Source organism: Ascaphus truei, chromosome 2 (assembly GCF_040206685.1).
Source record: "Ascaphus truei isolate aAscTru1 chromosome 2, aAscTru1.hap1, whole genome shotgun sequence".
Lineage (NCBI taxonomy): Eukaryota > Metazoa > Chordata > Amphibia > Anura > Ascaphidae > Ascaphus > Ascaphus truei.
In genome coordinates, this window is record NC_134484.1 from 29,114,772 (window position 1) to 29,138,465 (window position 23,694).

The 23,694-nt window shown below is 42.5% G+C and overlaps 1 long non-coding RNA gene across 1 annotated transcript in view; it reads left to right on the top strand.

The window, feature by feature from the left end:
• Window positions 1–6,643: 6,643 nt before the first annotated feature.
• Window positions 6,644–23,694, top strand: part of LOC142476486 (uncharacterized) — a 30,318-nt gene continuing 13,267 nt past the window's right edge. The window contains exon 1 of the long non-coding RNA XR_012791727.1: window positions 6,644–6,990. This is a non-coding gene — a long non-coding RNA (uncharacterized LOC142476486). The remainder of the gene's footprint in view (window positions 6,991–23,694) is intronic.

A 23,694-nucleotide genomic window follows, 5' to 3' on the forward strand; every position in this document is an offset into this window, starting at 1 on the left:
TTTATTCGAGCTCGGCTAGTCCCACGAATTCGGGTATACCCGGGTGTATTGAGGTTTGTGACTGTTTTCTGCCCGAGTGCATTGAGGTATTTTCCAGGCAGGGATTGAAGCATTTTATTCCCGCTGGCTGCATATATATATATATATACTGCATTACAATTCATGAATTTATGCCATCTGGTAGACACGCGAAGCATTGCAGCCTATAAAAATCCTAATCATTATCATTTAACAGATCAGCTGCCCGTCAGCCAGGCATGAACCCAGGCTGGGAAGGCAAACGCAACGGGGCTTGTCAGAGGTGAGGAGCGGCGCATTCCAGGTATCTGCCAGGTACATACTGGGTATTTGCTCGAATAAAGTGTGTCGGTGCAGTATAACGTATTTCTCGCCAAGGGCGCTTTATCAAAGAGTAGTTTCATGAATCCAAACAGTGTCTCCTTATAGGTGTATAGGGTGAAGTGGGTGCTCCAATGTCAGTGGAACTTCCAACATGTATGTCCATAATAATTAATCAGGACTGGTGGACAGAGTGAGTAACGGATTGGGTATACTAGAAAAATGTGATATGTGAGTCACCAACACATACGTCTCCTGAAGGTGACAAACTATTGTGCCCTAGGGCGCTCTAGTGACACCTCATTGGAGACAACACAGTGCTAATAATGGTACTCATCCATAACAATCACAAATAATTAATAAATTAATCTTACCCACTCCATCTGTCTTTCATAGTCCTGCATGGTCCATCCAAATGGCGTGCAAATCTGTAGGTAGTGATCCAGCAAGAGAAGAAAAGAGCAGAAGAGTGCACTGACAGGGAGCCAGGTGGTGTAAAAATATAAAGTCTATTTATTCAGCAACACTCAAAAAACATACCCTAAAGGGTGAGACAAAAGCTCCTACGCGTTTCGGACCGTAGGGGTCCTTTATCAAGGAGTAGTGCACTGGCAGTGCACTGTTTTGCTCTTTTCTTCTCTCTTCATAGGTGCTCCCTGCCGGAAACACTGTTTACCTGTATCTTAGTTAAAGTAAGCCCTGGGAAACAAACCGGGGGAAATTAAACCTCAGAAAGAAGGCATATAACAGCGGGAGAACAACCAAAAGGCACTATAAATTAACAAAAATTCAATGTAAACCATAAATAGACTCATAGGAATAAAATAAAAATGATAATTAATAAAAATGGCTGTAGAGAGAGTAACACTTAAATAATTAATGTAATCATATAATTAATAATATAAATGAACATAATAACTGTGAAACTCAATCTCTACTAGAGGCAAAGAAAAATATAAATCTTGATTATAGGAATATACACAACAAATGAATGAATTTCAAAAAATAAAACTGTCTGAGAAAATCGCAACAATTAAAGTTATAGTGTAACTCAGCAAATATAACAAATGTGACTAAAAATAGACACGTGCATCCCACAAATAGAAACACATGTATCATAAAGAGCATAAGGCCGTGCGTATAGTGCCCGCGAAGTCGCCAAAAAACAAATACATTGCCGCCGGGCAACAATGCGACGTCGCATCGCGAACTTTGGAAGCCAGGAATATTTGATTTGTCAAGGCCTTTCACCTCATGTGACAGCCCCTGTACAAATCAAATGCCAGTACGTCCGCGACGCCGCCGCAAAGCGAAATATAACTTTTGCTAGCGCCGATGGGTGAAGTCACCCGTCGTGTCGCCGGTCGCGGGCACTATACTTGCGGCCTAATATTAAATAACCTGAGAATGGGCAGAGAAAAAACAAAATGGAATCATTACTTAAAGAAAATATTTAAAGAAAATGTTTAAGGTCTCATTCTGCGTTAATCCCAGAGGGGGATAAAGTATTAAGTGAGTGAATCCAATACATCTCATGTTGATTGAGCTGTTTAATTCTATCACCCCCCCCGTATAGGGATTGGTATGGACTAGATTGCCGAGAAATTAAAATTGAATACGATTCCACACGGACAATTAGCAAAATGTTTGGAAACTGGGAGCACAGAGTCTTGTTTTTTTATACAACGGATGTGCTCCATAATTCTAACCTTTAATGGTCTGATCGTCCGACCAACGTATCCTCGGCCAAAACCACAGGTCAAATAATAAATCACAAAGTTGGAATTACAATGAATAAAAACTGGAATTTGGTGGGTTTTCTTGCTATGTACAATATTGATAGATTTGATAGGATTGGCATAACAGCAAATACAACAAATTTCACATTTGAAGAAACCATGTATTTGATTTAATTCATGAGCACTGTCTGACATTGAAGTAAACAAATAGGTGAGAGATCATTTTCCAGGGACTTGGCTTTTCTGAATGCAATTTTTGGGCCTTGTACAACTGACTCCTGAAGATCTTTGTCCAAGGTAAGTACCTCCCAATGCTTATGGATGATGCAAGGGATCTGATCCGTCTGCCTACTGTGCTGTGTAATAAACAGTGGAGTAGACCCATCAGAAGTGCCCCGTGTTCTCTTTAATTTAGAACCCTTCTGTCTAGAACCAGTTGAAAGTGTAGAAAAAGTGTGCTGTCTTGCGCTCCGGGATGTGTGTTCAATACCTTGTCAGGCTGTGTGTGGCTCCTTGAGAAAGCGCAACACTTGTGTGAGACGCAAGGGAGTTTTTTCCCTTTTTTTTTTTCTTTTTGTACATCTATCAATGTTCCAAAAAAGCATTTTTTGTCGTGCTTTAGTGTACCTGGCTACCCATTTTTCAATTGATTGTGGTTTTCAAGTGAGTGCCCCGTTTTTCCTTATATTTTTTCACTACAACCAGTTGAAACATGGGACAATAGCTGGGCGTGGGTAAAAAGTTTGGCATTCATATAAGCCTCCTCTATATCCCCTGTCCTGTAGCCCCTGAGAAGGAATCTGTTTAGCCAATATTCTGGCCTGTTGTTCAAAGGATTCCTCATTGGAACAAAGCCACCCAAGGCGGAGGAATTTGCCTTTTGGTATTTCACGGATGAGTGACCTTGGGTGGTTACCCTCTGCTTTGAGAAAGGTGTTCCTGGAATTTTGTTTGCTAAAAATGTCAGTCTGTATTTCTCCTGTGAAATCAATAAATAAAGTGATATCTAAATACTGTAATTTATATGATATTTTTATGTTGACTCACAGTATCACTTGAATACAAGGAGCAAGGCTATGGTTACTTCCTTCGCACCTTCTTATGCCAACCTTTGTATGGGTCTTTGGGAATCCACATTTATATTTGGTGACTCTAATCCATTTCAGGATCACATTATCTTTTAGAATCTATGGGGATCTCCCCTAAGCCTCAAGCCAGACATACACACCTGATTTCACCCATGCCTCCCCGTCATCTCTTCCCCTGTAAAGTGTGTTAACCCTCTCATTTTAATACTGACTAACTTTAAAACTTGCCCCACAAATCAAGCATCCCAATAGCCTGCACTCATGGTTACTGTCCCACACTCAGTCACTGCTACCAGAGTCTCTGGTAGGTTGTTCCAGTTTTGGGGTGCACGGTAGGAGAAGGAGGAACGTCCGGATACTTTGTTGAGCCTTGGGACCATGAACAGTCTTTTGGAGTCTGATCTCAGGTGATAAGTGCTGCAAGTGGTAGGGGTGAGTAGCTTGTTCAGGTAGCTGGGTAGCTTGCCCATGAAGAATTTAAAGGCAAGACAGGAAAGGTGAACTTTGCGCCTAGACTCTAGTGATGACCAATCTAGTTCTTTGAGTATATCGCAGTGATGTGTGTTGTAGTTGCATTGGAGAACAAAACGACAAATTGAATTGTAGAGGGTGTCAAGTTTGCTAAGGTGGGTTTGAGGTGCCGAGCCATATACTATGTCTCCATAGTCAATAATTGGCATTAGCATCTGCTGTGCGATACGCTTTCTGACCAGGAGACTTAGGGAGGATTTGTTCCTATAAAGTACCCCTAGCTTGGCATAGGTCTTGGTTGTCAGGGTATCAATGTGCATCCCGAATGTTAAGTGGGAGTCAAACCATAAGCCTAGGTATTTAAAACTAGTGACAGGGGTTAGGGTGGTGTTAGCGTTGGTTCTAATCAGGAGCTCAGTCACTGGAAGCTTTAAAAATTTAGTCTTGGTCCCAAATACCATTGTTACAGTCTTGTCAGTGTTTAAAAACAGTTTGTTTTGGGAAATCCAGTTTTCGAGTCTCAAAAAGTCAGACTGAAGTATGTGTTGAAGGTCAGAGAGGCTATGGCTGTGTGCATATAGGATTGTGTCGTCTGCATACATGTGTATTGAGGCTTCCTTACAAGCTGTGGGAAGTTCATTAATTGATTACAATAGATTGTAAGCTCTTGGGGCAGGGATTTCCTTTCCTATTGTCTGATTTTGCGGCACTTATTGTATTATAATTTCCTGTACTGTATTCTTTGTGAAGAGTTGAGTACACTTTTGGTGCTATACAAAGACATATAATTCTATTGTAAGAGATATATTGATAACCTGATTAGGATTTGGGAATGGGATTCACATTCACTGGGCACTTTCATTAAAACACTTAATTCTAATATGCTGAATCTTAATTGTACTTATGAACACCACATTAATCATATACATTTAGGTATCACTTTAGTTGATATCACAGGAGAAATACAGACTGACATTGTTTTGTTTGCCAGGGGTTTCTTTACCTGGGATAAAGGTAGGCATTGTTTCCGGCGGGGAGCACCTATAAAGAGACACTGTTTGGACTCATGAAATTACTCTTTGATAAAGCACCCTTGGCAAAAAAACACATTAAAGGTTTCTCTTTTAATTTTAGGCTATATGCCTTGTGGCAGGACAGCCTCAAAGTGTGGTCAGTAAGAGTCCCAAACAGTGGCTAAGGCTTTCAACTTCAGTGGTTTTATTTTCCACCGTCTAACATTAGGCACACAGACCCTTTAAGGCAAACACAAAACATAAAAACATCTTCTCCGTGGTAGGGAGGCTAACTATACAGTATAATGCTAACTACCAGTTGGCCGACTAAACCGGTTACCAACTTTAAATGACAGATTCTTATATATACACAGAAAGAAGAACAATGTCTTGTTTGGTTTGGTGGGGACTCCTGTCCTAAGTGAGAATTCAAGCAATCTTTCAGGCTCCTGTGGACAGGACAGTTCTGGTGTATGAGAGACCCAGCTACCACCAGCCTTGTTACCAAGCTGCCTGACAGCTGTGTTAATTCAGCCCTGTTGCTCAGGTACCTCTAACTGGGTTAACCCTCTGACTGCTTGTTTCAGCAGTTATAAGTATGTTTCCCAGGCATACTGTACTTCTCAGCAAGTGACTTCACTTTTTATTTTTCTATACTTGCCCCCAGTTCCTTTTCGTCGCAGTGCTCCTTTTTTCTTAATTTTGTACAAGGTTCAGAGGCAGAATGTTCAAAGGTTGAAAAGGAGAAGCAACTGCCTTGAACAGTCCCAATTAGAACAGAATGAGACATTTGGTCGCGGCAAATGACCACTGGCGTTCAGCCTTAGAGGCGCCCTCCACCACAACTGATCCACCGCTGGAACTTCCGCCGCCGGCAACTTCTAGGGTAAGGGGTTAATTTAGGGGAGTTTAGCGGTTAGGGTAGAGGGTTAATTTAAGGGTTTTTAGCAGTTAGGTTAGGGGTTAAAATAATGGGGACAAACCTAACGGTACTCGCTGTTTTTAAATAAAGTAACTGACTATAGGCTTATTTGTACTACAAGATTGTGATGGGAGACAATCATAGCGCAATATTAACCCCTTGAGTGCCCCAGGACATAGCTACTACGTTATGGGTTCTAGCACCTGGGGTGCCTCATGACCTATTAGCTAATCTCCCCTCCAAAAATGTTTGTTTCCTTAGGGGAGATTACGTCCTGCGCATAAATCGCGTGAGGCGTTATTTTTTTTAAACATTTATGTCTAAAGTACGGTAAAAATATTGAGAGGATCGATAAACGGGTGTAAAAATCAACAAAAAACAAATTCCTTTAATAATAATAATAAAAAAAAAAATCTGTGTTCGGCTTTTTGGCTTATTTCGTATGTAATACTGAACCTTTTTGCTTTTATAATACAAAAAGTATCACACTGTGCCTGTTCTGTATTTTCTTTCCAATGAGACTATTGTGACAGGCATATTTCACTATCAGCATATGGAATCAAGACACTGCTCTTAGGAGTTATACATGTTGCCTGAACCTTACCAACACAAAGTCAGTAGGTTTTCTTTCTTTCTTTCTTTTTTTTTTCTCTATCTCTCTTCTTTTCTATCTCTCTCTCTCTCTCTTCTTTTCTCTCTCTCTCTCTCTCTCTTCTTTTCTCTCTCTCTCCTTTTCTCTCTCTCTCTCCCGTTTCTCTCTCTCTCCCCCGTTTCTCTCTCTCTCTTGTTTCTCTCTCTCTCTCCCGTTTCTCTCCCTGGAGATGGCGGTTATATATTGGTAACTTATTATTTCCCGATGAGTTTGATAGGATACGCATGGAAGATGAGAGCCTCCTCCTGAATGAGTATGTAGCACGTTATGGCTCTTTTATTTTCCGGGAATAGAGAATGTAATCCAGCACTCAAACACAGCGCAGAAGGGGTTAAATAGTAAGGGTAACACGCGTCACGTGACCCGCCTTCCCCCCTCCCCCTCCCCTCAGTGGGCGGGGCCGGGGTGACAGGAAGTCACGTGGCAGAGTTCGCTTCACCTTGGAGACGGCGGTGGCTGCGTGATGTAGGTGAGCGGGGGAGTCACGTGAGTCCGTGCTGTGCTTTCGCGGCTTGTGATTGGCTGGCGGGCGGGCAGAGGGATCTCTGGGAGCTGCGGGAGGGAGAGTCCGGCTGTGGCGCCGCTGGGAGGATGCAGCGCCCCAGAGATTAATAGCCTCTAACCCCCCCGCAACCTGCGCACCCCCCGCTCACTGAGAGAAACCTCCTCCGCCCCCCTCCCATCTCGCAACCTCCGCTCACCAAGGGGACCGAGAGAAACCTCCTCCCCTTCCCGACCAGAGCAGCTTCCGAGGGAGCAGAGCGGGGTGAGAACAACAAGAGACCGGGGGAGAGAACAGGGAGAAGGGGAAAAAGCAGCCGGGGAGAGCAGGGAGGAGAGAGAACAGGGAGAAGGGGGGGAGAGAGGACAGGGAGCAAAGAGCGGCGGGGGGGGGGGGGGGAGAGGGCAGGGAGCAAAGAGCAGGGAGGGAGAAAGCACGAAGAAGGGGAGGTGGATATCTGAGGTAGAGGAGAAAGTGATAGATGAAACCTGGAGAGGAGAATAGATGGGCAGGGGGAGAACATGAAGGAGGGAGAGAGGCCAGAGATGGGAGAGGTAGGGAATAGGTGAAGTGAGAGGAGGGAAAGCAAAGACAGAAAAGGGGGGAGGGCATGGAGGAGGCTGGAAGAGGAGCAGGAAAGTAATGTCGATAAAGTTAAAGGCGGAGAGATGGGAAAGAGACAGCAAGAGTGAGGAGAGGATGCTGGGGAACAGGGGAATAAAAATGGAGGTTAGAGGGGGAAGTGGTAATCGTGTGTGTACAGGGTTACAGATGGAGGGGACAGAGATGAGATGGTAACCGTAAGTGTCAGCATTAAAGCCTGGGAGGAGAGGAGGGGAAACATGCAAAGGTGAGAGAGAGTAAGGTCATGTGGGGGAGGACACAGGGTGAGAGAGTAAGGTCATGTGGGGGAGGACACGGGGTGAGAGAGTAAGGTCATGTGGGGGAGGACACGGGGTGAGAGAGTAAGGTCATGTGGGGGAGGACACAAGGTTGATAAATCTGTTTAGAGAGAGAATTAGGCAACATGAAGTTTTCGGAGAGAATCTTGGGGGTAGGGGGTGACGAGAAGGGAAAAGTGGGAAATGAAGGGGAGGGTTGAGTGTAATGTCATGTGAGGAAGAATACAGAAAATTATTAGATAAGAGACTAAGACATGGGAGAGGAATTGGGAAGGACACAGGACGGGGTGTATGTATAATTTTATTTATGTAGTGCCAACAGTGGACGCAGCACATTTCAAAATTACAATACAGGGAACATACTGTACTAACATGGGGATAAGCGCAGCAAGTAAATGATAAGCAAAAGGGACATCCTGCCTTAAAGCATTTACAATCTAAAAGGTGTATTGGGAGACTTACAGATGCGATGGGAGTATAGGTTGCATTTATTAAAAGGTCAGATGCACCTAGATTCAGTAGCGTGGGCATACATCATTTAATGGGATGCTTCTTTTAAAAGGTGAATATTCTACTGGGATTAACAAAATGGAAAGAGAAGGTGCTTGTCAAATACTGTAGAGAGGGATGAAGGTTTGACGTGAGCGGGCTGTGATGTAAATGGTGCAAAGATTAGACATTACTTGGGTCTAGCGTAAGAGGCGAGGAGGAATGTACTGAGGTATCAGAGTTAAGATATATGGATGTGTCGAGCCTTAAAGGAAATGGGGGGTGGGGAGGAGAGATATTGTATTTTATTCAGACAATAATAGGAAGCCAGCAGAGAGATTTCAGGTGGTCGGAAGCAGATATGAGTCTAAAAGAGCATGAAATAATTTTAAGCCGCAGTATTTTGAATATATTGTCAGCTTGAGAGGTGCAAGGCAAAGAGGCCAGATAAGTATTGCAGTAATCAATACGGAAGAGAACAAGGGCATGCATTAGTGTTTTTGTAGTCAAGGAAGATTAAAAGAGAGGCTTTTCGAAGGAAGGATAAGAGAACATAATCGGTAGGGACAGGTGATGGCATAACTCAAAGGCGTAGTAGCATAGAGGAAACGTTCTGCTGGGTGCTCATTCAATGCAGCTGCTGATACTGCCAAACACTGCACTTTGCCAAAGGAGAATGGCACACCCATCCTGCTTAACTTGACATATTACTTAATTTAACATATCAATGTTTCGGTGCACTTTTACACCTTCATCAGAACTGGTGTGCCATTCTCCTTTGGCAAAGTATAACTAAAAAAAAGGACTTAAGGAAAGAAAGCAGTGTTTGTCATGATATTTTGGTCTAGTTGCTATTTTCAGTTGGTACCTTTCTATAGAAATGAAGGCCCATGGATCAAAAGCTGACAGAGTAGATACAACTGCCATGGAAACGTTTGAGTAACATTTATGTAAAGTGGACAAAATAAAGTAACTTTAAAGGGCATAGATTGAGAGAGTGTAACAGGAGGTGAGAACCTAGAGGCTGAAATGAAGAGCTGACCATCACTCGCTGATAGTTTCTCAAACAAAGAGAAACTTTTACATAGTCAATTGGGACTGTCACCACTTGTGTGGTGATTGGCAAACCTGCATACCCAATGTCTCACCACATGTCCAGGTGTGGACATGCTAAGTGTATACTGTATTCATCTCTCCCTGCTTGTCACACAGCTCTGGGGGCCTACACAGGGGATTTACACTGCTACTCATCCCACTTAGTTCCTTTTACTTCCCAACTGCACTCGTTGGTTGATGAGATGCGGAATTACACGTCCTCACTGGCCATCACTTGGAAAGTTTTAGTGTGGCTGATGGGATGAATAGATTTGGTTCTATAGACAAGAGAATGAAGTGCAGATGTAGGAAGCCTAACAGTCTTCGGTCATGGCGGTCACGGCACCGAAACATTAACTCTGCAAGGGGTTCTATTCAGAAGCATTTAGCCCCCCCTTCCGCCCCGGGTACCTCAGTCGCGGCGAGCTTTTGCTTGTTCGTCCTCGGCCCCATGGACAGTAACAGTTCCTACATCTGAATCACTTATGGCTAGATTGCAAATATTGGTTTAAGCGAAGGAAGTTGAAGCATTATAAAAAAAAAATAACTCGCCCAGGGCTGAAAATCCATTAATTTATTACCAAGATTGATAGTGTGATTCTGTGCAGTTTTGAACAAGTAGTTTTAGTTAGTGTAATGCAGTTTGCAGGTAGCAAACATTGGTAATAAGGTTGTCAGTTGCTCAAGGTGAAGGAGCGGCTCAGTGAGCAACTGGCACTGAGTTTGAAGCAGGGAAACCTGGTTCAATTCACAGTGTCGGCTCCTTGTGACCTTGGGTAAGTCACTCTATCTACCTGTGCCTCAGGCACCAAAAAAATAGATTGTAAGCTCCACAGGGCAGGAACTGTGTCTGCAAAATGTCTCTGTAAAGCGCTACGTAAAATGAGCAGCGCTATACAAGAACATGCTATTATTATTAGTAGTATTAGTTGCTGGTGGTTTAGATGGTATTCTGTGGTAATAATGGCTTAGACTTGTGCTTGCTAAAGATTGTTTAGGAAGAAAGGCATTTGTTTTGGCATTGATCATATGCTGCATCACAGGTAAGGTCACTGGTTGCTCATCATCTGCATTTTCTTCCGATTCGGTATTCACTATGTAAATTTTTTTTAAAGCTGAAATCTCCAAACAACATTAGTGGTCACATGAAAGTATTGAATAAACCATACGCTTCCATATGACCCCCTTGCAAAAACTTTTAAGGTTGATTTTCTGTGATTTAATGCCCAAAAAAACTGTTCTGATTACTTCTTTAAATAAAAACAAAATGATTGTTCCAATCTGTACTTGTAACCTTGTGCACAAACTTTCTGATCTTTTTTTCTGCCAGTGACAAGCATCACACTGCACAACATACGGCCCGCGGGCCGCATGAGGCCCGTCGGGACACCCTGTGCGGCCCGCGACGGCTCCCTCCATCCCCCCACTTCATCCCCCCTTCCCTGGTAGGGAAGGAGCGCGCTCCAATAGGAGCGCGCTCCAGCAGTGTGTGACAGCGCGCTCCTCCCCATGCCCCCTCCCGCTCTAGCAGTGTAGCGCGACCCGGAACTTCCGGGGTCTGCTGCTAGAGCACACATCTCTCGCGCTTCTCCCTGCCGCCATCTCTGTTGCCGCCGCCGCCAACACCTCTGCTGCTGCTACTGCCGCCGCCATCAGGTAACATGGGGGGGTAGTTCATCCATGAGGGGTTGGGGGGGCTGCTGAAATGGGCTGGGGGAGAGATGTGTGGTGTGCAGGGGGGTATTATGTGTATGGGTGAGGGGGAGAGATGGGGTATGAGAGATGAATGGGGAGTCTCGCAAAGGTTGATGATAAGGGTTTTTGGGGGAGATATGAGGATGATGATGAAGGGTGCTGGGAGAAGAAGACGAAGACGACTGGGGTAGATATATGAGGATGATGATTTTACCCGTGCGGCCCCAAACTTTTTTCCTTGGAGCAGTTCGGCCCTTCTCACTGTACAAGTTGTGCAGGCCTGCTGTACAACAACGTGTTGTTTGCCTCTGACCGTGAAAGCGTTAGGCCATTCACTACGGAAGGGGGACCTGCATATCCAAATTAGAATTTTAAAGAAATGTAATTTCTGTTTCGGTTCATCCGTGTTTCAAGGTTGTTGCTTCTGAGTAGATCAGTACAGTGTTAAGGTGTGTTTTGTTCTAGCTGCAGCGCACAGCTTTATTTAACTTGTTCACCTGGCATCAATACAGCACATTATGCCTGACCTTCAGGTGGGGAGAAATGTAAATCAGAGTCACGAGAATATTTTTATTTTAATAGCTTTCCGGTAACTCTTTGGCAATTAAAACTCACATTCCCCGAATAACAGACTTAACAGAGCACATGTTAAAATACCTGCAAATGTACAGTCCTTTTATGACCTTGGACTGTCTGTCTGCAACCATATCTTTCACCATTAGCCATTGTTTTGAGCAAGTAGAACTTTGTCGTGTTCTAATGTTTGCGTGTTTATGTACAGTATATGTGTGCATACAAGTGTGATGCATTTGCATACATGTGTGTTGTGGTGGCAAATCATAGTGGTTTCATTTGTTCGGGCAAATGCAGAAATGCTGATTTTAGATGTTGATAGATACCCGGGTCTAAACCTTTGAGGTAAGTGCACAGTGTCAAGTGCATAGAGGGTGATTCACTAACTGGTTATCACACAACGGTACCACGTTAATTGCCATTTAAGTCAACCACGTATCGAACCTTTGTAAATCTTGACAATTGTCTTCTGGCTCCACCACTTAAGAACATACAGACGAGGCCCCTTCTCTTAACGTACAGCTGCAAAGCCGAATTATTTGTGGCATTTATATGGGCAGCAGTTTACTAGCATGAAGGACTGCTAGTCCATCTCTCTTTACATGTGTAGAAACAGCAGCGTGTAGCTTTGCAGTACATTTACTAGCAATGGCCAGTTTAAGGCAGTAGTTTTAGGCATAAATTGGAATCCTTGCCTTTGAAGAGGGAGACACCAGGGTCAAATCCCAGTGTCTCCTTGTGACCTTGTCCAAGCTGCTTTATCTTGTCAGCCACCAAAATTAGATTGTAAGCTCTACAGTTCTGTGTGCACTGTATAAGAAAAACATATTGAAAGCTGTATTTTGATTTTTAATTTTGCAATCCTGCTTACTACACTTATGACAATTATACTCTATATAATTATAGGTCTACTTATGAGTTTAGCTAGAACACAAATCGCAGCCTGGGCTTGGCAGGGTAACATCTTGCTGTGATCATGATTCTGGCAGCTCACCTTGATGGCAAACCTGAAATGGTGTAGTCGTTTCTGCAAACAGGCCCAAAAGCCAACGTAAACATTTAGCTGGAAGAGGCAGGTTGTCCCATGAATATTAAACCGTTTTTTAAAGTAAATGTTATGCTTTGGGTGTTTTTCTAATTCTGCTGATTTTAAGATAAAAGTGCCCATCGCACTAGTGGTAGTTTTACATTTAAAAAATGTAGTATTGCGCAGTATATATGGCACACATTTCGTTGGTGATCAATCAATTTTTCATGGTGGTGTTGCAGAGAATTTTAGTAGAGACTATTGCGGTTTATTTTTATTTTTACAAAATATATTCACTTGTTTATCATCTGCTAATTGATATATCATCCTGAGCCTTGTATAATGCAGATTCATTGAGACAGTACAGGTCAGCACCGCCGATCCAGCGCTCTCTCCTTTTGGCTTGAATAGACGGTGCACACCTGATGCCACTTTTACACGTACCGGCGCTTGGTAAATCGCTTCCATAATCCTTTATGCATTCTGTTCATAGGTCATCTAAGTAAATCCTCCAGTAATTTACTAGCTTGGGGAAATACTGTATGTATGTAAAGATTTCTCTTCATATGTGTTGGAGAAATTCCTACAAGCTACTTTATAACTTGGCCATTATAAATGCCCATTTTGTCATAACCACAGTATTATCTCCATTAACTATAAAATGTAGCCTAAAAGAACAAAAGGTATTTCATCTATTCTGTGGCACGGTTAGTCTCTTGGCCCCCAAGTGAATGTATTGCTCATATGACATTTTGAAACAAATCTGAAAATGTTATGGAAGTGGACAGGGTTACTAGTAAATTGTATGATGCCCTCTCAAATGCTATAAGCTGGCTTCTGTGGCAGTTTTATCTTTGAGGCATTTTTATTGACATTCTTGTTATCCCCAGCTCAACTCTTACAGTCTTACAACTCTTCATTATTCTCTGATGCGGCCCATCGCAGCGCTATCAGCCCAAAAAAAACACATTGACTTAAATGTAGGTTTCTGCAATAGACCACTTTGGAATATATTGAATTAGCCCCTTAGTCTTTCACCTGCTTTATTGTTTTATTTTTGTAATGTCGCCCCCTTAATTATTTTCTGTTTATCTGTTTCTACCTAATTTAAAAAAAAGCGAATTTAGCGTAATTATTTACGATTACTGTATTTTTGGTGAATTGTTACCTCATTGTAAAGTGGATCGGAGAGTGCTCATTTTGTTTGTGATTAGCCAGAATCCTTTGCTGCAGTGAATGCACGGTATGCTGTGCGATTATTATGGGATAACGCAGGTTTGTGAATGTTCTTTATCGTTACTGTATAGTGCAGGGGGTGCGGCATGCGCCGTTTGGCCACGACCAAAACGCTGACGCGAAGTGCACTCCTGCTCAGCCCGCTGCATGTCCCAACCACCCACTCTGACAACTGCATGTTTAAATGTCCCGCACGTTTAAAGATGGCACGTCGGAGCAGCCTGTCTAGGCAGTACAGAGATCCCATGCGGGACATTTAAACATGCCGTTGTCAGGATATGCAGACCATGCATGAAAGCATGGGAGCAGGAGCCGACATCGCAGCTGGTGGTGTTTTTGTTCGCGGCCAAACATCCTATACTGGCAGCGTGTTTGTCACACACTTGTACGCAAACAGCTTTGTGTAGGTGTACTGGCCAGCTGCTTCTTTAAAGCAGCATTGCGTGCGCGTGTGCGCGTGTGTGTGTGTGTGTGCACACAACACTGGGTGGGGGTCTCCAGAGCTGAACGGCATTCATTTCAGCTCCATGGACCCTGTGCTTCCCGAGATACCTCCTGTAGGTGCTGTCTGTACTCTCCGGCACGCAGTTCAGTTGGAAACTGATGGATGACGTTGTGGTGTCATATTGGCTCCCATGCTATGGAAGATTTTAAACACTCGTATTGTTTTTTCAGCCTGAGGTGCTACTACTTGGGGCACATACAGAGGTATGTGTCTCGAGAAGCAGTTTATCACCTGGAATAAAAATAAAAAAACACCTACTGTAGGCGGAAGCAGTGCTTTTACCCAGACTTTGCTATAAAAGCTGTGTAAAATAGCAACAATAAACAAAGAAGCCCCAAAGCACGTCCAATGTGACAAATTTATTTGGTTAATTTCTATGTTTTTCTTCTCGTAAGTCATTTAGTTTGATGTTTTGGCCAAAATATTTCAAGCCTGCAACCACATCAAGGTTAAACTACGCTTCCAATGTTATACTGTATCCTTTGTATTTCTTCCACTACATAGAGAAAGCGGGAAACAACCATGATGTAGCCAATAGCACAGGATGCGTGACGTGTGCGGTGCCTCAGAGGTTAACATTTAGGCGCACTATATGTGAGCTACAGTACAGTTAAAACTGGTTAAGGACCAGAAGGGGCTTCTTTGTTTATTATTGTGTATATGAGGTCACTTTCCCAGTAGCGCTCCAATTGACACAAATATATAGTATATACAAATAAAGTTCCCTCCACTCCTACTGTAAATATAGCTATATATGTGTATATATATATGTATATATATATATACACACACACATAAGCACACAGTGGAAGTGGTACAAACACATAAAAGAAAATGTGTATGCGTACGGTCTAGCACAGTGGTGCGCAAACTGGGGTGCAGAGGCCCAGAGGGTTTACAGAGGCCCCGCGCTCTTCCCGAAGGCACTTAAAATAAGTGCTGGGGGAGCTGCAGGGCCTCCGTAAACCTAACATACCTTGGCTCCGGCGGCTTATCAGATGCGTCGCCATGGCAACGCGGCAGCATTTGTGCCGTCACGTTGTCATGACACCGGAGCGGGGGTGAGGGAGGACGTGGAGGTGAGTGGACCGTCGGCATGGGGCGCAGAGAAAAAAGTTTGCGCTCCCCTGGTCTAGCATATGAGTAGGTGTTCCTCCTAAAGAGTGTACAGACTCCAGTGAATACAGTGATAAGGGTCTTTCTCTCTGTCCACATTGTGGAAGATAATTCCTACAGGATCAAATAACCCCAAAAGTGTGTTTAAATATAAAAAAATAGATATAGATATGCCATTCTCAAGATAGATGGGGATATAAGAGCAAAGATACTTATCCATCAAGTTAATTTTGATGTTTCTTGTCTCATTGGCTTTTATAGTATGAGTGTAGAGAACTCTATTTGTATATACTATTGACACCAGGCATTAAACGGGGCCCCTTTCTGTTCCCTGCGCACCTAAACGCTCTTTGTCACTTCATACTGTAGTGCTGTCTGTCACACTTTATTTGTTTTGACAAATAAATATAGAAGTCTGGGTTTTGAGCTTGCTAAGTTTATGTATGGCTGTGTAAAATAGCAGGCAAACGCTTATAGGGATTGATGGTAAAGTGGACTAGAAACAAAAAGTGAGTGCTCATTTGCATGTCATTACCCAGAATCCTTTCCTGCAGTGGAAGCACAGGCAGCTGTGCTATTATGGGATAAGACTGATTTGTGGACCTATCTCAGACATACAAAAGTGCACAGAAGTGCTCATTGCTGTTTCATTTACAATTGTATATATTTTGAAATGCTGTTGTGCAACCAATAATGAACCATGACGTTTTTAAAATGGCGTAGAAAAAATTGTTTACATATGAGCATAGGAAATTATATATTTTGCACAGAAGGCCTCAACCTACTGTAAGTATTTGTCTACTGATTTCCTTGCTTGTCCTAATTTTTCAGTTCATAATAGCACCTACATATGAGATCAATTTTAGTCGTGCAAGGTTATATAAAGTATGAGAGGGGAAGCTTTTGCCCCAATTGTATTATGCACACACAGGACTCGAAAAACCCATTAGTCCACTTCCACCGGGCAAGTGGAAAAGGTGGGGGAGGCCTGTGGAGAGAAAACAAGCGGTCCGGCACTGCTGCTTCCTGAAGTCGCACCTCTTAAATCCTTTAATAGGTCTACACAAATTAATTAACCAATAAAATTGATGTCATTTATTTATGACAGGAATTGTTGTGACTCGCCTGTGTAGAAACATCCAAGGCGGTTCAAAGACTATAAGTATAGACATGGGGTGGCCAACTCCAGTCCTTAAGAGCCACCAACAGGCCAGGTATGGGGGATATCCCTGCTTCAGCACAGATGGCTGTCATTCTGATTGAGCCACATGTGCTGAAGCAGGAATATCCTTAACCTGACCTGTTGGTGGTCCTTGTCGACTGGAGTTGGCCACCCCTTGTATAGACCATAGATTTGTTTTTTCGCATGTTCTGGATTTTACTATAAGAAGTAAATATGCCACTAAGCACTTCATGTCCGTAACCTGGTATCTCTCCCAAGGAACAATCAGTCTTTCCTTTTGTGAACGCGCACATTACTACTCATACTCTGGAATTAATACACCTTTTGCTGCACAGATCTGCAGTAAGTGCTTCATTGATGAGCATGGGGTGCTTCATTGATGAGCATGGGGTACATCACTACCATATCTTAGTACAGTCCTAATGTTCCCAATCGGGGACCTAGGATAGATGCTATTTATCTGATTCTTGGTAATTAATGGGACAGATATGCTCCGTTGCCTCATAGCACTTTCATACAGGCATACCCCGAATTAACGTACGCGATGGGTCCAGAGCATGTATGTAAAGGGAAAATGTACTTAAAGTAAAACACTACATTTTTCCCACTTATCGATGCTTGGGTACAGGTAGGGAGCCGGTATTACTGTTCAGGACATGCTGACAGGCGCATGCGAAAGCTGCCGTTTGCCTTTTGGGCGAGGGGAATCAGCGCGTCGCTACTATGGCGGTCTGTAGGGCAGAATAAGTGTCCGTACTCGCGAAGCTGTACGGACACAGGGGTATGGTGCTATTGAAAATGTCCTTTCTCGTGAGTGTCCTTAAACCGGGCTATGCCTGTATATGATTCAATTTCCTATAGAACAGTCTTCAACTAGTTCTCCAAATCGACCAGATCAGACGACTTCTAGGAGTAGAAGGGCCACGGGCTCATTGTAATGTCATTTTTAGATGCATTTACATTATAAATGCTTGCAAAATGTTAAACAAATAATTTCTCAAATGAGTGTGCAAGCACATTAGAAGCTGTATAGAAATTACGAATATATGTGGGTCATGTAGTTGATATTTGTACCCTTGAAGGTCTCGACTACATGAATGGGAACCCTTTAATATTGATCTTTTTATGTAAAAACAAACATACTGTTGGACAGTTTGAATGCATAATGGCAAATCTTGTCCAAAAATATTTAAACTAGTTGAATACAAAGGTTGTATGCATAATGTGTCGTCTCTCTCTGTCTCTGTCTCTGTCTCTCTCTGTCTCTGTCTCTCTCTCTCTCTCTGTCTCTCTCTGTCTCTGTCTCTCTCTCTCTGTCTCTCTCTCTCTCTCTGTCTCTCTCTGTCTCTCTCTGTCTCTCTCTGTCTCTCTCTGTCTCTCTCTGTCTCTCTCTGTCTCTCTCTCTCTGTCTCTCTCTCTCTCTCTCTGTCCTTTTTGGGTCTGTGGTTTTCATATAAAAAGTTTTGAGAACTAGCTAGTTCAGGGAAGCAGGGGGCCTCTGGAGCTGAAATGAATGCAGTTCTGCTCATGAGACCCCCGGCTTCAAACCTATTAAAAAAAAATTAAAAAAAACACGCACACACCCCAAAAAAGATTTTGCCAGGAGTGCCTCTTTAAATCTAGTGCCAAGAGTTGCATTAAATTGATTTACCGTGCTGAACCAGTTTGACAACTGTTGTATGAGCATGGCTAAAGATTACATCTATGTATCATTGTTTGCAATTAAATATGCTGCTGCAAAGATTTAGGCGCCCAGTATTTTTTCATCCCTGCAATAATGTATATCAAAAATAGGCATTGCATAGCTCTTTAAACATGGAGAAAGTAGTATTGGTGCGACATAAGATTAAGACACAATTATTATTATTTTTTGTCTTAATCTTATGTCGCACCAATGCTACTTTCCCCATGTTTAAAGCGAGCTATGCAGTTCCTATTTGTGATATACATTATTGAAGGGATGGAAAAATACCGGGCGCCTAAATCTCCCGCATGTGCTGTGCTCAGCGATGACTGACTGACCTGATTGGGTCAAGACCCCGCAGCTCAGTGAGGGTAGCGGGGTGAGGAGGGGATAGGAGCGCAGGTGGCATCGGCTGTGTGATTGTTGGTGGGGCTAAATGATATGGGACGGAGCTAGTTGGAGGGGCCAGGCTTGTCGGAGCTCTCCCTGCATGTTGTGTGATGGGGGAGAAGGGGCTGTCCCTGTGCTCACCTAACAACGCTGGCTCCTACAAATTCTGTCTGGCTCCTAAGTATTTTTGTCCATCCCTGACTTATTGTATCAGTAGCTCATATATTCATGAACCATTTTTTTTTTTTTAATGGTATAAATCATGAATGTAATTTAACTTGACACTAATGAAACATTTTCAACCACAGAACATATTTGCTCTTGGGGAAGTGGTTTGCTTTAATGGCTTTAGGGGTGATTTTTCTAAGGGCTATTCTGTTGGCGAACAGTTTTGTGGTTCCATTCACAGTAATACTTATTGAATAAAAAAAAAGTACTGTTTTTATTTTAAATGCAATAGACTATAATGAACTTGTTAAAGATGCCATGAGTTCACATTAGCCTTTGGAGCTATAGCTCCTTAAGTTTATTTTTAATACATTTTTATTTTTCTGCCATGACCTTTATTGTTTAAGCTAATCTTTTGTTGAACATAGAATGTCATATCAGGCTTTTAAACTTTTTATATACCTACAGTTTTGCACTGTTAATAAATGCTTATACTGCATAAGTAGAATTGGGAAAGTTTATTTATTTATTTATTTTTTGTTTTGCGAGAAGTTGTGGTTTTAGCTTTAAAAAAATACAAATAAGTACAACTGCTGCTTAAGGAAAACCTTTTTTTTTTTAAATAGTTAACATCTTCCTTTTTTTCCCTTACAAGACCAATTTCTATCATCCCAGCTACGGTATGTTCTATGTATGCAGCGGCCTGATTATGCCAACCAAGTACAGTATATGCACCAGTAAAGGGAACCAGTTTGCCACTTTCTTATTGCATTTCCCATAAACAACCCTTGTCCTTAAACAATTGCCATTGTTTCCCCCTGTGCAACTTTAGCTGTTTGAAGGGTCAATATGATCACACTGTGTGCATGTTGCATTGCCCCAGGGGTTGCCAACTCAAGTTCTTGAGGGCCACCAACAGGTCAGGTTTTCAGGATATCCCTTCAGCACAGGTCAGGATATGCCTACTTCAGCACAGGTGGCTCAATTATCCATAAAACCTGATCTGTTAGTGGCCATTGAGGTCTGGAGTTGGCCACTCCTGCATTACAGGAACTTCACTGCTGGGATTACGGCACCTCATTGTGGGTTTTATGAATCAAGGCAAAAATGTGTAGGTTAAAGGTCCTGTCTGGAAGAGCTAACAATCTATTTCTAGTTTCCTGATACAGGTGGATCAATTTAATTTCCCACATTCGTAAGGAATTAACCCTGGAAATGCAATTTTGTATCTTTAAGCTACACCACCAGCAGCACTATGATGGTCTGCCACCCTGTAACCTCTCTATCTAGGCAGGTTGGATGTTTAATTACAGTTAACAATGAGCTCTTTAGGTGTGCCACGTTTCTCCTCCCCCCCCCCCCTGTGTTATTTGTAGTTCTCTGTATTTTAGGTTAGTCGCCATCTGCCCAGGCTTCTGAAATGTCACAGGTCTGTTCTCCTGTGTACATAACGAGAGTTTAAAAAAAAAAAATTCTATATAATATCTCATGTTTCGTAAAAAGGGATTATAGCTTTGAGAAATGTAGTCTTCTTTCCGATTCACTTTGAACTATATCTGATCTGTAAAGAACAGAGTAAAAGCTTAGAATAAAATGTTATATCAAAGCTGACAGTGCTGTGAAAATGCATGCTTGTTTGCACATCTATTTAGCGTAAAGCTCCTACAAATATCAATAAATAGGAGCATTTGCTGTAAAAGCTACAATATATGAAAATGAAAGACAGTGATCTACTGAGAGACAGAAATCATTACTGCAATTACATTGGTTATTTGTAAAGGCCAGAAGTGTGCAGTGTGCTGTCGTGATTGACATATCATTAGAATGGAGATTAGGTTATCGCTGATGCTTAGGGGTGGTCCTTCGGTCCGAGGTCACTGGCAGGACATTGTGGTTAGCCGCTCCGTGTGACAGGCTGAATGACTTAATTCCCAGGCAATTGAATGAGACTGGTGCAGTTGTGTACATCTCTTGGTTTTCATTTATGTAAGTGTGATGTTTATCTTTTATCTAACGGCAGCACATATTTCATGTCCAACCTTTGCATTTGCTGCTGTGGTGTTATAGCCTTATTATGCATGCCAGGATCTGCATGACACTTAATACCCGTCCTGCAGCTTTGTATATTAATCATTTTGAATCATTGGCACACTAAATATTCTTAAGCCTGGGGTCACTGTTAAATCTCCCCCTACATGATGTCTTTAAATAGAAAAGCAATAAAAAGCTCAAAGCGCCACACGTCTTTTTAACCCTTAATGCAGCATAATTGTTTACAATTCAATTAAACACAAGCGCATTTTTTTTCTAGCTAATGCAAAACACCAGATGTGCTGATGAGTCTCACTAGTAAATGAGATGAGGGTCTACACTGGCCATTTGCAGTCTTTCTTTTGATAATCCAGGTCCAACAGCGCTGGTGTTTCTTTTCTAAGGGGAAGTACCATTTTTAGTAGTGAAAGAAAAGGTTTAAACAATTGATCAGTGTAATCTTCTTTTGAAGAACGCTTCCCCCACATTTGGCAAACTGCTCCTTATTCAGGTTTTCCATTCTAGTTTGTTGACTGATAATATTGGATTTTTTGTAAGAGTGATGACCTTTTACATGCGTATGTTAAACCAGATTCAAGCGACTTCGGATGTCAGAAAGAAATGTGATCATCTTTACATGGACCATTTCTTTCTCATTTTCATTCTGTTCTTCCCAACTGGGACATTGGAAAACTCATTCATTGGCCGTTAACCGTCTCCTCCTCCTTGATTATTTTTTGTGACACTGTGTGTCCACGTCCCTGACGAGATCAAAGTAAAACGTGGGTGGGTACACCCCTAGGAAGGAGGTAGGTCCCAACTATGTAAAAGTATATTTATATTTTTTTACCATTTCTATGGTAAGCAAAAGCTTTGGACCGTTTTTGAAATCTTTATTTAATATATTTTGATGAAGAGACGATTTCAGTCCTCCAAGCTCTGTTCTTTGCCTGCAAAGTCATTATGAAGTCCTCGTTGGTCAAACTGATGCACAGAAGTAGCTGATATGCTTGGAACCACTAATCCGTGAGAAATGTAAGGCAGATTTGTTTTACACAATATTGCAAAAGTCAAAACCGGTACTTTTTCTGTGATTGAGTATTTCTAAGGAAGTCTGTTAGACTCATTAAGTTGTTTAAAAAAAAAAATTGACCTGCAATGTTGACTGTTTAACCCAGTGGTAGCTAATACCAATCCTCAAGAGCCAGCAACAGCTCTGGTTTTAAGGATATCCCTTCAGCACAGGTGGCTCAGTTAAACTGACCTGTTGGTGGCCATTGCAGACGGGAGTTGGCCGTCCCTGGTTTAACCCTTTGAGTGCCAGGGGTAAAGGGGTTTCCTCTTCCATTCCTCCTGCCAGAAGCGCAGAAAGCGATCACCCCTAGAAAACTAGCTGAAAACCCATTACGTAGCAACGGGGGTGCCCCTGGATTGCCAGACGTCATGGGGCACTCGAAGGATTGCGTTACTAAAGCCCTCCAGAGTTTAACGTGATGGTTTAGAAATAAACAGGGCAGGGAAATCATTTATAAATGTTCTCTGACATTGGTTCACTTGGTGCTTTCACTGCAACTTTAATAAACTTGGGTAACTGTTCTTCATAAATGCAGTTTGTATAAAGGCGTATGAGAGATCACCGTTCGCCTCCTTTTTTAGCTGAATGCTGAGCACAGTGGGGAATTGCAGGTGTGGGTGTGCAGTTGCTGTGGGTGATACACAGCGTTCTGTTGAAAATCCCCTAAAATAAAACCAGTTGATACAGAACCGAATTTAAAATTGAACTAAATATATTTAGGTACCAGAATAAAACTGCAAGGATGAGCACATATAGCTATCGGAGAGTTTTCAAGCAATGTGATACAGAAATGTATTGGAGCCATTTACTTTCTTGCTGCCTTTACATGTCAAAGCACAGAGCTGGGCCAACTGCTTTTAAAAGTACTACTTGGCAAATTAAGAACATAATTACAAAAGTGTGTCATTTTAATGTACATGAACTGTGTGTCTTTATGAAGTTACCTTCTATGTTGCTTAAGAACATTGTAAAATTTGTGCTCACCCTTGAGCCTTGCTGTGAAGTTGGGTTGGCTGTTTGGTTGTACCATATATACAGGCATTCCCCGGTTTAAGGACACACACTTTTAAAGTACACTCGCGAGTAAGGACATATTTTCAATAGCACCATACCCCTGTGTCCGTACGCTCGCTTCGCGAATACAGACACTTATTCTGCCCTAGAGACCGCCATAGTAGTGACGCGCTGATTCCCCTCGCCCAATAGGCAAATGGCAGCTCGCGCATGCACCCGTCGGCACGTCCTGAACAGCAATACCGGCAGCTCCCTACCTGTACCGAACCAACGATAAGTGGAAAGAAGATAGTGCTTCACTTTAAGTACATTTTTGTATATACAGGCATACCCCACATTAGCGTACGCAATGGGACCGGAGCATGTATGTAAAGTGAAAATGTACCTAAAGTGAAGCACTACCTTTTTCCCACTTATCGATGCATGTGCTGTACTGCAAACGTCATATACTTGCATAAGTGATGGAAATAAGGCATTTGTAACAGGCTCCATAGTCTCCTCGCTTGCACACCCTTTCGGTACAGGTAGGGAGCCGGTATTGCTGTTCAGGACGTGCTGACTGGCGCATGCGTGAGCTGCCGTTTGCCTATTGAGCGAGATGTACTTACTCGTGAGTGTCCTTAAACCGGGGTATGCCTGTATTAATGCAGAGTATGCCTGTATATGTGCTTAATTGGTGTCAAAGACTGAAGCTTTTACTTTAATATCCCACTGCTGTCTATTTGTGTATACATTGGTGCAATAATGGCTGACTTCATTTTTGTGACCCACAAGTAATTTATGCT